The 14,311-nt window shown below is 52.5% G+C and overlaps 1 protein-coding gene across 3 annotated transcripts in view; it reads right to left on the bottom strand.

Moving 5' to 3' along the window:
* Positions 1 to 9,729, bottom strand: part of BACH2 (BACH transcriptional regulator 2) — a 388,459-nt gene extending 378,730 nt beyond the window's left edge. For 2 of the 3 annotated variants that reach the window (XR_016233852.1, XM_089332895.1), the window contains exon 1: positions 9,334 to 9,473. The gene's annotated coding sequence lies outside the window, so the exon portion shown is untranslated. Of the gene's footprint in view, positions 1 to 9,333 lie in introns of all 3 variants that reach the window. The other variant, XM_070073780.2, reaches the window with a different exon arrangement.
* Between the last annotated feature and the right edge of the window lie 4,582 nt (positions 9,730 to 14,311).

Raw genomic sequence — 14,311 nt, 5'->3', positions numbered from 1 at the left:
CTGCCTGGCACTCAGGGCGCACTCTGCCATAGGCATGGTGCGGTGCTAGTGAGACAGCACTCCTAGATGCCCGTGAAAACACTCTCGAGTTTAAACCCTGGGTGGGGAGTTAGATCTGCGATTTAAAGAACAGAAAATGACAGTGTAAGGATCATTCCAAAACCGACAAAAAGAAACACTCTCGAGTGCCCTTGAGGAGCCGCCCAGCCGGAGCAGGACGTGGGGCCAAAGTGCTCTACTTGACACTACTGGACTTCATCCTCAGTCTCACCCCAGCTCTCTGATACGACTTCTGGGATTAATCTCGTTCTGCAGTGCATGGCTTTCTCCTAGGTTAGCACACCATATCCTCAGAAACATTTTTACACTTCCGACTGTTGAGTCCTAATGTTTTTCCTCCAAAAACAGTGCTCAACAATTAGAAGAAGAAAAAAAATAAGGTGGAGAAAGAGCTACAAAGTGGAAGGAAATGAAGTCTGGGAGAAAGGAAGACAGAGGCCTAACTCAGCTGGGCAGACACAGGAAGAGTCGGAGCTGGAGCCAGGTCCTCAGGAGACAGAGCAGTTCTAGAGAAAGCTCCCCCCCCCCCCCCCTCAGGCACCTGCTCAGGCTGACCCACAGCAGAGGAGGGACACCGAGGCCAGCGGAACAGTTCCACACACAGACACTAGATGGCGCCATCAACTCAGCATAGCATGGTTGCTGGAGCAGTTTGTGGTGGGGGAGGGGTGGCCCGGAGGGCATATCCAGACTCTTCACCGCCAGCTTTTACCAGGCAGCAACTCTACTAAAATGAGCACGGCTTCACCAGTCAACTCCCCTCACATCCGGATGTCACCACCACCACCCCAAGAGTATGGGACATACCAATCTGGGAATACACTTACCAATTCAATTTTTATGAATGAAACTGGAAGGCAGAGAGGGTAGGTGAGATTGGAGTCAGTGCTTTTTTTCTCTTTTTCTTCTAAGATTCAATATTCAAGGGGATAAGAGAATGTTGGTCTCACTACTACTGACTGACAAAAGTTCCTCATCACGGACCACATGCCTGCCCCTGGTAGCTTGGTTAATGTCAACCACCACCCAACCCACCACATAGGTTTATGTGATCAAACCCAGTGCCCGGCAAAGGGCAATGAGGCTTGCTGACAACTGCAGTATTAAACCCTCTGCATTTTGGGTCTACTCTGTCTGTATCCTTTAATTGGCTTCCCTGTATTCTCTGTCCAGGGTGAGGTTTATGAAGAGGTTTTTCTTCATTCAGAAATGTACTTCCATCACCAGGTTACCAGTGTGGCAAATGCTAGCAACCTCATCTTCAGGGCTTTGTTTCTTATTAATGCACGGATGCCTAAGACAAGACATGCACCGGGTGTGCTCACAGTTACCGATATCTGAGCAAAACCTGTTCATAAAACCCTTCCCTGAGGTGGAACTCCAAGGACCAGATAGGGGAACTGGGTGGCCAAAAAGCACCAGGGAACAAAGCCAAAGAGCAAAGACAGAAAGAGGGTGCTGGGAGAGCTACGTACACCCTGCCCCGCTTGTTTATAATCAAGATAGAAGCCATCAGCCGTGACACTGACCTTGCCGGGGAGGTGGACGAACAGGAAGAGCTAACTCAAACTATGTCGACGTTTCCCTCTTGCTAATGTCGTTCAGAGTTAATTTTCATTTTTTCCAGTTTGACTTTTCGGGGCTTATTCATTTGCATAATATGGAATCCAGAACCCATAGAGAGAGTCTACAAATCAATGCAAGTAATTCTCACACTAAATCAGCAGCTTCGATTGAAGCTCATCATTGTTTGCATAGACATCTTTATGCACAGATTCATCGAGTTGATTTTTTTAATCACTTACAACCTCCAACACTGACACTTGAAGCGTCTCCCCATTTAGCCATCTCCAGAATTTGAACTAAATGCTGAAAAAGCAGCACAGTACATTCATACTGTTGATCATTTCCTGAGCCGAGCGTTCAAGCCGCTCCCAGGAATAGTGCCTCTTGACTACAGGCGGCAGCTAGGGTGACTGCCCCGGCAGAGCTGAGCCAGCATTCTGAAGAGTGACCCTGCAAACCCAGGGTGGCTGGGGGTCACCCCAAACCGACGGCCAAGCTGAGTCGGTGAAAACCATTCACCACTCAGTGCCAGGGTTGCAACATGCTCATCTGGCAAGCTAATCTCTTCCTGAAACTGACCAGCATGAGAACAAAGGTTGCCTGCATTTATCTGTTGCTGGTAGCTAACATGTCTAATTAGGGACTCTCATGAAGTTGATTCTGAATGAAATTCTTCTCCAGCAGAATACTTATTAGAGGGATGATCTCCTTTCTCTACCCCACCAAAAAGAAGAAAAAAAAAAAAGGTAAAAAACAAATTCTTCCCTAACAGCAAGGTGGAGGGGTGAGCCACAGGTAAACTCTGAGGACAGAGCCAGGGCTCTCTCATGGCCCAAGACAGTTCTTTTGCCTTTCCATGCCGTCGTGTTTTCCTCTGACCCCTAAAGGGGAGCTAAGATCTGCGGAATGCAATTTGTTCATGAGTCGTGTGAGATGCACTCCCTCAGGTTCCCTCGGGAATTCTTTTCAATTGTAGTCTTCAAACAGATGTCCACAAGACACCCAATATTCCAGCGTGAGCCGGCCCACGTTTCCACTCCTGAGAACTACGGAGGACGGTTCCGACTTCAAATGAAGAAGTAAAGGAGAGAGACAGAAAGAGGGGCGTAGTGGGTAGCTAAGAGAGCTGGCCCTGGCGCCAGACAGCCAGCATCCAGTTCCAGCTCTGCCACCCATTCATTAGCTGAGTGACATCCGTGCTACGCTTTCTGCCACCGAGACACTCAGCTCCGGGTGTCACGAGGACTGCATGTGTTAGTGTAAGCAGAGCATCTAGGAAGGTCTCCACACAGCTTAGCTATCACCAAAGACAAAGGAAATTCTGGGGTTCTAACATACCGTATAATAAAACTTGCTGCAAATGGACACCATCAGCATTCCGAGACAGTGCCTCCAAGACGGTGTGCAGAGGACGCAAACCGCCTGCTCCAGGGCAGCCAGAGGTTTCAGACGGAAGCCGGACTCACATTCACTGCAGATCCCTGCACAGGTCCTAGGCACTTCAGACGACCCAGAGGGACCGTCCACCTAGAATCTGACCAATCAAGTGTCGCCAAAACGCCCCTAACTGTGCTCAGAGTAAGAACCCTAACCTATATGGAAGTGAACGTCAACTCTTGGCCATTCGTTCTGTTTTTATCAGGTTCTGGAAGCACTGGTAAATAAATCAATTCTGGACTCTGTACACGGGAAATCACCTTTTGCCAAAATGGCCCCAGGTGTTATATCGCGGTCTGTGCAGTAAAGGGCCAAAGACAGCAGTGGACTAACAGGATCAGAAGGCCCCGAGTTTCAGACTGGCCTGGGCCACAGTTAGTTCACCCCACAATTCCCTTAGGGGGGCTTCTCCAACCTCCCCATCAGGTCAAATCCTCCCACGGCGCGCTCTCACACTTGGAACACTCCTCCGTCCGGGAAGCAGGTATCTGTTCCTAAATGACTGGTGTCTTGCTTCCCACTGAGGGCGGGGCCCAGGGCTGAACCTGCTCCCCACTAGCACCAAGGACGTCTAACACGATGCCGGCCACACCGGAGACACTGGGCATACATGCACTTGAGGAGTGAAGGAGCCATCTATCTGCCTCTATGAACGGTGTTTCCGGACAACGGGCCCACCCTGTACTAGCCTACGGGACAGGCAGAAAATACCGACCGGCAGACACCCGGGCACTGCATGGGAAGGAAAGTTGCTGAGCAGGCACGCTTTGCTCTCTACCTGTGGAACAACAGGAATTGTTCCTCTCTCCCAAGTGTGAGGACCCCAGCTTTCTGTGGATTAGACTCAATGCACATCCCAACCCCGGGCAGAAGGACAACGGGGAAGAGGGACCAAAAGACCACAGTGCAGGACTACAGTGGGCTCTGGAAACTCAAGAGAGCTTCCTTCTGAAACTCCCTGGGAGTCTGTGTGCATGCCAGGGACCCTAGGGACTGGTGAGAATAACAAGGGGTGCGGGATGCGGCTGCTTGGGGAAGGAGAGATGAAAGGTGACACAGCCCGGGAGGGAGCGCCGAGCCCACGCGGCTCGCAGCACAGCGGCAGCAGCCTGTCCTACAGCCTTCAGGAAAGGAACAAAAAAAAGGTCAGGGAGGAGAAATGACACGTCTCAGAACTAAAGGACAATTCATGATCAGGCTCGGGAACAAAAGGAAAGAGAAGCCGGGGAATGTGCTGGGGCATCGGGGGCTGAGGCGGTCACTGGGGGAGACCGAGGCACTTGGGCTGAGCCCAGTGCCAATGCCAGGCATCAATGCAAGTGAAAAGGCTTTCAGATTGCGGAGGTTTATTATTTTGGAAAAACAAAGGCGAAATTCCTGCCTGATTTTTGAAGTAGTGCCACTAGCAGGAGGAGGAGGCTGGATTTACATATTCTTCAGAAATGAAAGGGCCCTTGAAAAGGACGCCAGGATGCTTCCAGCTTTGAGGCAGCTGAGCTGAATGCTGATAGGAAGAGTGCCTTTCAGCTTCAGGTGGACTGTATTGGAAATTAACAAAAATGCGGAAACCTTGAATTGACAAAGGAAGCCAGCACCACTTGTCTATTACATATCATTCCAGACCCAAACACAGGGTGAGTTACATCTTGGGCAATCTTAAGGAGTTGAGGAAAGGTTATGGTCACAACAGGTTTCAATTTGGACTGGAACAATTTGTAAATATTGACATGAAACTGAAAGCCGAGACAGCCAAGGGTCATACATTGTCACTGACAATGCGGAGCTGTTTCCCTCAATCCCAGGGCTGTGCGCTGCTTTCCCCCAACACGGCTCCAGCTCTGCACAAAGCTGCTTATCTGGTTTACCAAAGAAATTCGAATTTTTGCACCCAGCCCTGACTTCTGAACTTCAAATACCTCTATTAGGGTCATATGTCATTGGAGCTTCTTCAGCATCCAGACAGGGAAATAAGAGCGGGAGGCAGATGTACGCTGTTGTCTACATTGCAGATTTTGTCAAATACATTCCATCCTGCATGTTCCGTCTGTATTGTTCCCTATTCTGAGAGTAGGGGCCATATTATCTACATGCTACAGTCCTATGCCACGCCCATGGCTGACTCAGGGGTATAGTGTGTGAGTGTATACAGGATGGGGAAATAATCTTTAGACCATCAAGAAAACACATTGCATTGAGATGCAGTTCATTCTGACATTAAGATCGGAACCTTCCAGCTTCATAGCATGGGCACAATGCCTACTTCCCAGAGTCACTTTGAGGAGCCAAAGAGGTATGCCCAGGGAAAGTAGTGAGCCCTGCCACTGGCACACCAAGAGCATTCAACAAGTCAAGTTCATCATTTTAGTGGGTCTTTCCAAATGCCAAACTCCCATGGAGGTCTCCAGGCCTTAAAGAGCCATGCTACCCCATCTGGGCACTAACAACACTGAGCAGAGGGCAGAGGGCTCAAAAACAATGAATTATCTACCTGCGGAGGACTACACTGTACCTCTGCTACTAATTATTTGGCCTTTTATGTTGAATTCTCTGTTGAAAAGAAAGTTGCCAATCCCTGAGCCAGACTCAGTGCTAACGTCATCTGATACATATATATATATTTTAAACATTTCAGTTGTTCTAACAGTGGCAACCATTTCTTTGTTGCACACTCACAGATCACCCAATATGTGCCAGGTCTTCAGAAAATAATTAAATACTGAAATTTGAAAGGTAAGACATTTCGGGTGGCCACCAGGCCAGCACTAGCGCTTAGATGTGCTCTCATTCAAGTTTTTTTTTCTTAATTCAAGCCTTTAAAAATTAGCAGACTCCACCTAGGAATCCCCAAATCCAGCTTCCCTTGGACAAACTAGACCATGTGGCCACACAAAGCCAGCATTCCCACCAACTCCTGCCCGGCAACAGTCGACAACAGCGAGCTGAGACACAGCAGTGGTCGCCCGCGGCTCCAGCATGCACCCCCTCCTCACCAGGACCACACCATTTGTAGGGCGTGGTGAACCCGTGTTCAAGAGTTATTAAAGATTTCAAGAAGACAACAGCGGAAGCTTAAACCATGTGTGAAGTCCTCGGGGTGGGGTGGGGGTAGCAGGGTAACTGCACAGGTGGTATGCCCAGGAAGCAGGTCCTGCTCCTCACCCCCTCCACAAACAGGAAGGTGTTGATGCACTCCAATATGTGCTCGTCCATTCAACAATCAGGCCAGCATGCAAAAGATACCAGACGTCCTCCTCCCCTCTGAAATCCAAGGGTCAGAAACAAGTGGAGCTGCCCACAGCAAAGCCAGAGTGCCACCAAGGTCTCTCTCCTCCTTCTGAAAGCTGGATCCACACTGGCCACCAAAGTGACAGTTAATCCAAGTAAAATTAAACTGCTCTCAACAATGCAGATTGGCCCGAACCCTTTTGTTGGCATCCTGGGAGCCTCGATTACAAATGCTAAGGAACAGCTCCCAAGCGCTAATGAATGACTCAGTCCCTGCGGCTGTGCAGACAGTGGGCCCAGAAGTGAAGGGCTGGCCGAGGAGAGAGATTTGAACATGAACCTGACCATCTGGCTCTCTGAGGCTCACTTTGATCACAAAATGAATTGCAACAAATTGAAGAGCACATGGCTAGAGTTAATTGTCTCATCTATAATCTGAAGCTACTTTTAAGCAGTTATTATTACCCTCTATCAGGTGGAAACGCTTCCTACCATCACTGCAAAGTGCATTTTCCTGATGAACTGTAATGGATCATTAAATTCCGTATCTGAGGAATAATACTTTGCACTCATTCTCTGCCTTTCATCCAGGAAATTTCAAGGCAGTGTGCAAATAGTTCAGCCCCTCACCCAGCAGCCAGAGGTGAGCACCTGGAAGGGAACTGCTGGGCGATACCCAGTCGAAGGGCATAATTCAACAGCCAGCAAATACATAGCTTCCTCTCAGGCTCTGGCAATATTGAAGGGGAATCAGGGGGGTCTCCACTACCTCCTCCCTTTCTGCCTCACCCCTTCTTCTCTAGGGCAGATCCTGGCATGCAACGTAAAAAGGACTGAAAAGTAACTGCTAGGAGTGTTCAAAAATTTTGAGTTCAGACACACACATACACACACACGCGAGGAGAGTGTTTCTCCTTGTGATCCCAACTGGCATGTCAGTCTACCTGCAGAATAGACAGAATTCACCCAACACACGTATGATCACCAAACAGCAAATCTGAAGCCTTCCAAAATCCAGAATGGAAACACTACTCTGCACACATAAAGTTACATTCTAGCAAAACTACTTTATTCCATGGTTGCTTTTTTTTTTTAACCACTTCTGGGACCCATTTCTTCTCCATCCCTCCCCGCCCCCCCAATCCCTGTGCCATCTGAAAGATGTTCAAGTCTCAACAACAGCAAATAGGACAGAGGTGGGTAGCCAATGCATGTGTTTTTTTTTTTTAAACCAGAACCCTGGAAGGGAAAAACACATTGCAGCCACTCAAAGTTTTGTGGTGAAATTATAAACTCCTGAAAAACTGAATTTATAATGGAAATGCTGACAGACCTTTCACTGGAGCAGTCTGAACGCAACACTGTAATTTAGCAATCTCTCTTACAGACTAAAGACTAATTCTAACAAGATGTCATTTTGACTCACGCTTATTATTACCTGCAAGAATGAAAAAAAAAAAAAAAACGCCGTTTCCCTTGCGAGCTGCTAGAGACTGAGGGTGGGGCGGGCTCCCATTTGAAGCGAGACGCCCCCTCCCTCCACGAGAGTGGCAGCCCTCCACGCTCAGCACGTCAGCCACAGCCTTCGCAGCCAACATGCCCTTCCTACATGTTACATTTTAATGATCTGAGAAAACCGTTATCAGAGTTAACATCTCTAATTTTACTCTAAACAGACAAAAGCAAAATATCTCATTAGGCATCATCTCCGCCAAGGTTCCCACCAGGCAGGAAAGGATTTTTATCTAAAGTAATTACCCTTTTTAGTTAAATACGCTCAACAGATGAACTTCACAGAGTGAGAGACTGTAGCACCAGACAGCGAAGGTGAACACCGGGGGACGCCGCGCCTCCCCACCCGCGCGCCCGCGGGGCGTCTGCGGCTCTGTCTCGCGGTGGGGGCGCCCTCGACTCCTCGTTCCCCGGCGGCCACGGGTCGCGGCGACGGCAGTGGCCAGGAGGGCCACAGACAAAACCAGCCGGGACACTAGCCGCCCGGGGAACTCCGCCCCCCTCCAAGTTGTCCAACTCGCCTGCAAGCGAGAGGGTGCGGGACAACCCGCGCGCCACCAGCCCGGAGGCAGACACGTGCGCCCGGCCCGGCCCGGCCCGAGTTCTTGCAATTCCCCATCCAGATCGAGGCGGTCGAGATGCTAGTTGGAGTCCCCGGCTCGCGGGCAGCTGGGGTAGCCCGTGAGCGCCGCCCGCCGCCCTGTCCAGAGTGCCCGGCCGCACAGGCAGCTAGAACCGAGACCCACGGCGCGCCTCGATTTGGAGAGCCGGGGTCTCCCCGACCGACATTCCCAGGTGGAGCTCCGGGGCTGTGTGCGTGCGTTGCACGTAGGCTTCGTGCAGTACCCCGGGAGAGGGAGGTGCGAGGCTTCCCTGCAGGAGCCTCGAGCCCCAGGTTTAAGCTCCGCGGGACGCATTCCGACAACCCGGGAGGCAGAGATTCCACTCAGGTGTGCGCCGCGAAGCCCCCAACCTGCCCCTTTCCTGGGAGCCTAAACTTGGGCTTGGATCTCCCGCCAGCGGCTGAGGTCTGGGCCACCGGCAGCGGCTGACAGCTGAGCGCAAAGGAGCGGCGGCGCGGACCGGGAGGCGGCAGCCCGGCTGGGCGCGGGTCTCGCGGGCCGGGGGGCCGGGCGGCACAGGCTTGGCCCGGCCGGGGCAGGGCCGTGGGTCTGACAGCTGCGGCAGCTCCCGCGGCCGCGCGCTTCGCTCCACCCGCCCTCCCGCGCCTGACTTATTACCCTCTGCTCCTCCTCCCCCTGCTGTTCCAAAACACCCGTCGACGCGAGCAAAATACAATGCCGCCTCGCCCGCCGTAAACAGCCAGGCGGCAGAGCGCCCGTTCGCCGCGGCGCCCACCCGCTTCCCGTTCCTAGAAAATGCCATAAAAGCGGGAGGGCGCGGGGCGGGCGGCTGCGCGCGGGGCGCTGGGCAGGGCGGCCGCGGCTCCGCTTCCCCACGCCTCCCCGCCTGCCCCGCGCACCCGTTCCCCCTGCATGCTCGCCCGCCGCCCCGCCGGGGCCGGGGACTCACCTCGCCGGAGAACTTCGCGTCCTTTCCGCCTCCTCGTCCCCACGTCTGCCCGGCCCGAGCCCCGTCCCAGCAGCCGGCGCGGTGGGCGGTTCGGGGGGTCACCGAAGGCTCGCAGAGGGGACGCGCATCACATGGCAGCTCGTTCCCAGCCCCCGAGTGCGCCGGGAAGGGGGAGGGGAGGGGCGAGAAGCGGCCAGGGAGAGGGCGAGAGCGGGGCGGCGGCGGGAGCGGGCGGCGAGGGCGCGGCGGCGGGAGCGGGAGCGCTGGTGCGACCGCAGCCGGGCGTGCACGGCCGCTGCTGTGCTGTGCGGCGGCGGCGGCGGCGGCTGCTGCGGCGGCGGCGGCTCGGCGGTGTTTGCTCCGTGCCGCGCGGCTTGCGCTCTCCCTGGAACGCCCACACTCTCAATCGCTACATTGTTGACATTCGGCGCTGACGTCACCCGCTCCCCATTCACAATAACTTTACGGGAGCCGGGCAGCGCACCTCCCCGGCCGCTGGGGCGCCGTACGCCCGGCGACTAGCGTAAGCCGCTCCGCGAATGGCGCTCCGGGGGCGGGGGCGGGCGCGCGCTCCGCCGGCTCGCGGGAGGGGGCGCGCCGAGCTCCCCGCTTTGTGCGGCCGCGCGGCCCGCAGAGCCCTCTGCTCCCGGCGGGGCTGCCCGCTCGGCTGGCAGGGCCTTGCAAGAGCAGGGTTAGGGGTTTGGGTTTGGGGAGGCCAGGGCGGGAGAGGGGCCAGAGCCCAGGGCACTGCCTCCAGGCCCGGGAGCGAGACCTGAGACTGCTGGGCTGTGGTCTGCGCGTTTTTCCTGGACAAGCCCGAAAAGGTGCTCCACGCACCCCTCTCCCTCCCACTTCCCCCAGGGCAGACCGGACCCCTGCTTCTGCCTAGGGACAGGCCGACCGAGAGGAGCACCCGACCGAGGCTGACGTTTGGATCTTTTTCAGCAGCGCCTCGGCCTGCCCCATTCCAGGAACGTCTAAGCACCCCCGGCCAGGTTATGGAAAGAGCGCTCGCTCTGTGCGAAGCTCAATTCCAAGGCCAGCTCCCCAGCTCCAGCCACCTTGCCAGCCTGTCCCTGGAGGCTGCAGGGTGTTGCCCCTATGGCCATCGCGCGGCTGCCCCGTCAGGAGAAAGCTTGGTAGTTAGAGTTTTAAGAGAGTCGTTAGGGACCCAGGCTGGAGAGATAGGCTTGCAGTAAAATTAGGTTGGGTGAGTGCAGTGCTGCTGCCTGCAGCTTTACCCGTGGAGAGGCCAGGAAACTCTGCCACGTTTCCCTAAACACCTATAACTTGGCCCCTTGGGTAAGGGCACTATTCCGTATTATTGCATGTGGTGCTGATTTTTAATGAATATTATAAAACTTTGGCTCGCTCTACTGAGGGAAGGATCGTAAATCCCCCCTATAAAACAGGCACTGGCATATGCTGAGGAAGCAGGGGAGCCTCGCCCTGGGAGTCTCGTGATATCACCCGGAGTGTGGCTGCAGCCACCTTCGATTTGAGGGCAGAATTTTTAAAGGCCCCACTTGGAACGGCTGTGTGGAAAGCTAAGCCACGGCCAAAAGCAAGCTGAAGGCGCTAAGCTGATTTTTCTAACAGCACTGCAAGACCTTGACATGTGGATCTGGGCCCGGTCTGGGACGTTTTCTTTGCTAACCCTTTTGGGTTTTAGATGAGAAAAACCCTTGGAGCTCAGAGTAGCCCTTGATCACTTGACTTTAGGTCCCGGTGCCCCTTTGCCCTGTTTCTGAGACCCCTGCTGACGACAGAATCCTGGTCCCTGATCTGCCCTACTCAGGCCATTTCTACCTAGTCTGGTGGATGGTTCCGCTTCTGCATTCCTTATCCCTGTTAAGAGTGTCTTGGTGAGATACCTTTATGCATTTTAGCAATGCCAGTCGGTGCTTTTCTGGAAAGATCCAGGATGAAGAACATGCCTATGAAGGTTATATAAATTCACTTCTTTTCCAAGCAGGTCGTGGCTACCCCGCTGTGAGCAGAACTGGGCGCATCAGCATGGAGTTGCTGCTGCAGGCTGCTCTCGTCACCATCTCTGGTCCCAGGTGGATACAATGATGGCTACCAGGTCCTTCCCATTAGCCTACTTGCCTAAAGAGTGAGGCTGCAGCTTTTCTAGTGTGAAATGGGACAAGTAGAGATGAACAAAGCCTAATGCCACGGCTTGCATTATCAAGTCTTTCAAGGAGATGGAATTAGCACTAGCTAACCTCTAAGGTCGTATCCAGGTCTGCACTCACATACTTGGTGTCTGTGAACAAGACACAATCTGTGCCTTTGAGGAGCTTGAAGTCTAGCAGGGAGTTCATTATTCATTTTATGTTCAAGCACTGGAAGTGGGCTCTTTTGAGTTGAAGACTGAAAAGGATTTTCAGAATTGCATGAAATTTACAGGGCTGGGTTGTGGTGTACCAGGTCAAGTCATCACCTGCAAAACCAGCAGCTGGCACTACTTCCAGTCGTGGCTGCTCTGCTGCTCATGACCTGGGAAAGCAGTGGAAGATGGCCCAAGTGCTTGGGCCCCTGCACCTGCCGGGGAGACCTGGAGGAAGTTCTTGGCTTGTGGCCATTGCAGCCACTTAGGGAGTGAACCAATAGATGGAAGATCTCTCTCTCTTTCTCTCTCTCTCCCCCTTCTCTGGCTGTAACTCTTTCAAACAAATACATAAATCTTTATTTAAAAAAAAAAAGAATTATATGACCTTCGGAATGGCAAGTCAAGTCCTGGATATTCCTTCAGCAGCACTGCTGCAGAGGCTGGGCTGGGGACAGCCTCGGCACCTTTGGCAGGAGTGCTTGCTGGCTCTTTTCCACATTTAAATGTGCTTCCCTGGCCCTTGAGGTGTTCTCCATGGAAAGCAGATGCAGGTCCTTCCCTCTGCACACTCACAGCAGTAACTTGTCGAGAGGTCAGTTTATTTTCCATGCCTGCAACATTCAACCTTTTTCTTTCCTGCCACTTGTTCTGCATAACTACTTGTGTGGGTTGTTTTAGAATCATGAGTTCACCCGCGATACTTTTCTAAGCAAGAGAGGGTTTCCAGGGACAATAACCTGTGTACTCAGGCGTGGTTGAGGTGGGTCTAGTCTGCATTATGCTTAGGTCAGGGAAACTAATAAGCCTTAATTCTAGAAGTCTTGATTTACAAAATAAAACAGGAAAAAAATAAAATGTGCAAGGAAGACAGGAGAAAACGAGGGCCACTCTTGAGTCTGATTCTCTTGCTCCCTAGCACCCTGTACAAGATCTGAGACTGCTGAGAAAATGTAATGGGTGGGTTTTGGTTTTTTGTTTGTTTGTTTGTTTTTGTTGTTGTTGTTGTTTTTAGGCAGAGTTTCCAAGGTGCTGCCTTGAGTGAGACACAGCGGGACAAAGTTAACATCCAGTGAAGTCTGGTGGAAGAGTGAATTCTGAGTGGTAGGAGCCTGGAGCAGCCAGTGTGCTGAAGGAAGTTCTGTTGAGAAGGATTGCGTTTCTACTCTCTGGGACAAATTCTGCAGAATTGTGATTAGGGTTGATCATCTCAAAACGAGGTGTTCTGGAGTGTATGTAAACCATAAAACCTCAGCTTTGTGCTGCACAGGTGACACTTTGGAGAACTGGTGACATTTGAATAGCTTTGAGTGGTGGTTGGTTCAACAATTTTGAACAACCCCCTGTGGTCGGTGTTATTCCAAAACGAATAGCCTGTGGCCCCGTGGAATTCTCATTCTAGCGATGCCATCAGGGTAAGAGAGGGAGACAGAGTGAGCCACATCCATGTGTATAATGTGTCACATTGTATGGTAGATGACTGGGGGAAAGAGTGCTGTGAAGCCAAGTGACCTAGGTCCAGAAGCTCAGGAGGGACTGAGTGGTGGGGTCAGGGAAATCTTTGATGTGGGGACATTTGAGCCCAGACATTAGTTAGGTGAGGAAGCTTTTGCTCAGGATTTCTAAGGAGGAAACCGTTCCAGACATCAGGAGAGCAAATGCAAAGGCCCTGAGGTAGAGCGGACCAAATGGCAAAGAGAACTTTGAGACTGATGCTGAAGAGCAGTTAGGGGAGAGTGGCGGGAGGTGATGCCCGAGGGACAGCCTGCAGGCTTTAATTTTAGGTGAAATGGGAAGGTGCTGATAGAGGTTTCGGTAGAGAAGGGAAATAATCTGAGCTTGACTGCTTGAGGATCCCTCTGCCTGCTTGGTGTAGAAGACAATGCAGAGAGAGAGACAAGGCAGAAAGAGACTGAGCTCGACTAAGGGAGAGAAGGTAGTAACCTGGACTAGAACAACAGCCCTAAATGGAATCTAGGTGTATGTTCAAAGAAAACTGCATGGGATTGATTGATCACTCACATGTGGAATCAGAGACAAGGAGGAGTCAAAGGAAATTTGGATTTCAGCCCTTGGCAACTGGTTAATGGAGAGTCCATTTAGTGAGATGAGGAAGGCTACAGCAGAAGCAGGTATGGGAGGAAAGAGCAAGCATCTGGCTGTTACAGCCACCTGGGGAGGGAACCAACAGATGGAAGATCTCTCTGTCTCTCCCTCTCTGTAACTCTGACTTTCAAGTAAAAGTGGAAAAGTTGAGCAGGTTGATTAGATGCAGGAACCAAGAATTCAGAAGAGAGGTCCCAACTAGAGCTAGAAATCTGTGTGTGGCTGGCGCCGTGGCTCACTGGGCTGGTCCTCCGCCTGCAGCACCGGCACCCCGGGTTCTAGTCCCAGTTGGGGTGCCGGTTCTGTTCCGGTTGCCCCTGTTCCAGTCCAGCTCTCTGCTGTGGCCCGGGAGGGCAGTGGAGGATGGCCCAAGTGCTTGGGCCCTGCACCCCATGGGAGACCAGGAGGAAGCACCAGGCTCCTGGCTTCTGATCGACACAGCACCGGCCGTGGCGGCCATTTGGGGAGTGAACCAATGGAAGGAAGACCTTTCTCTCTGTCTCTCACTGTCTATAACTCTCTCTGTCTCTCTCTCTCTCT

The sequence above is a fragment of the Oryctolagus cuniculus genome, chromosome 5, assembly GCF_051225735.1.
Source record: "Oryctolagus cuniculus isolate XC-2025 breed Fujian yellow rabbit chromosome 5, ASM5122573v1, whole genome shotgun sequence".
NCBI classification, from domain to species: domain Eukaryota; kingdom Metazoa; phylum Chordata; class Mammalia; order Lagomorpha; family Leporidae; genus Oryctolagus; species Oryctolagus cuniculus.
Note: the sequence above shows the minus strand (reverse complement) of the source record. Positions and strands in the feature narration are given on the sequence as shown.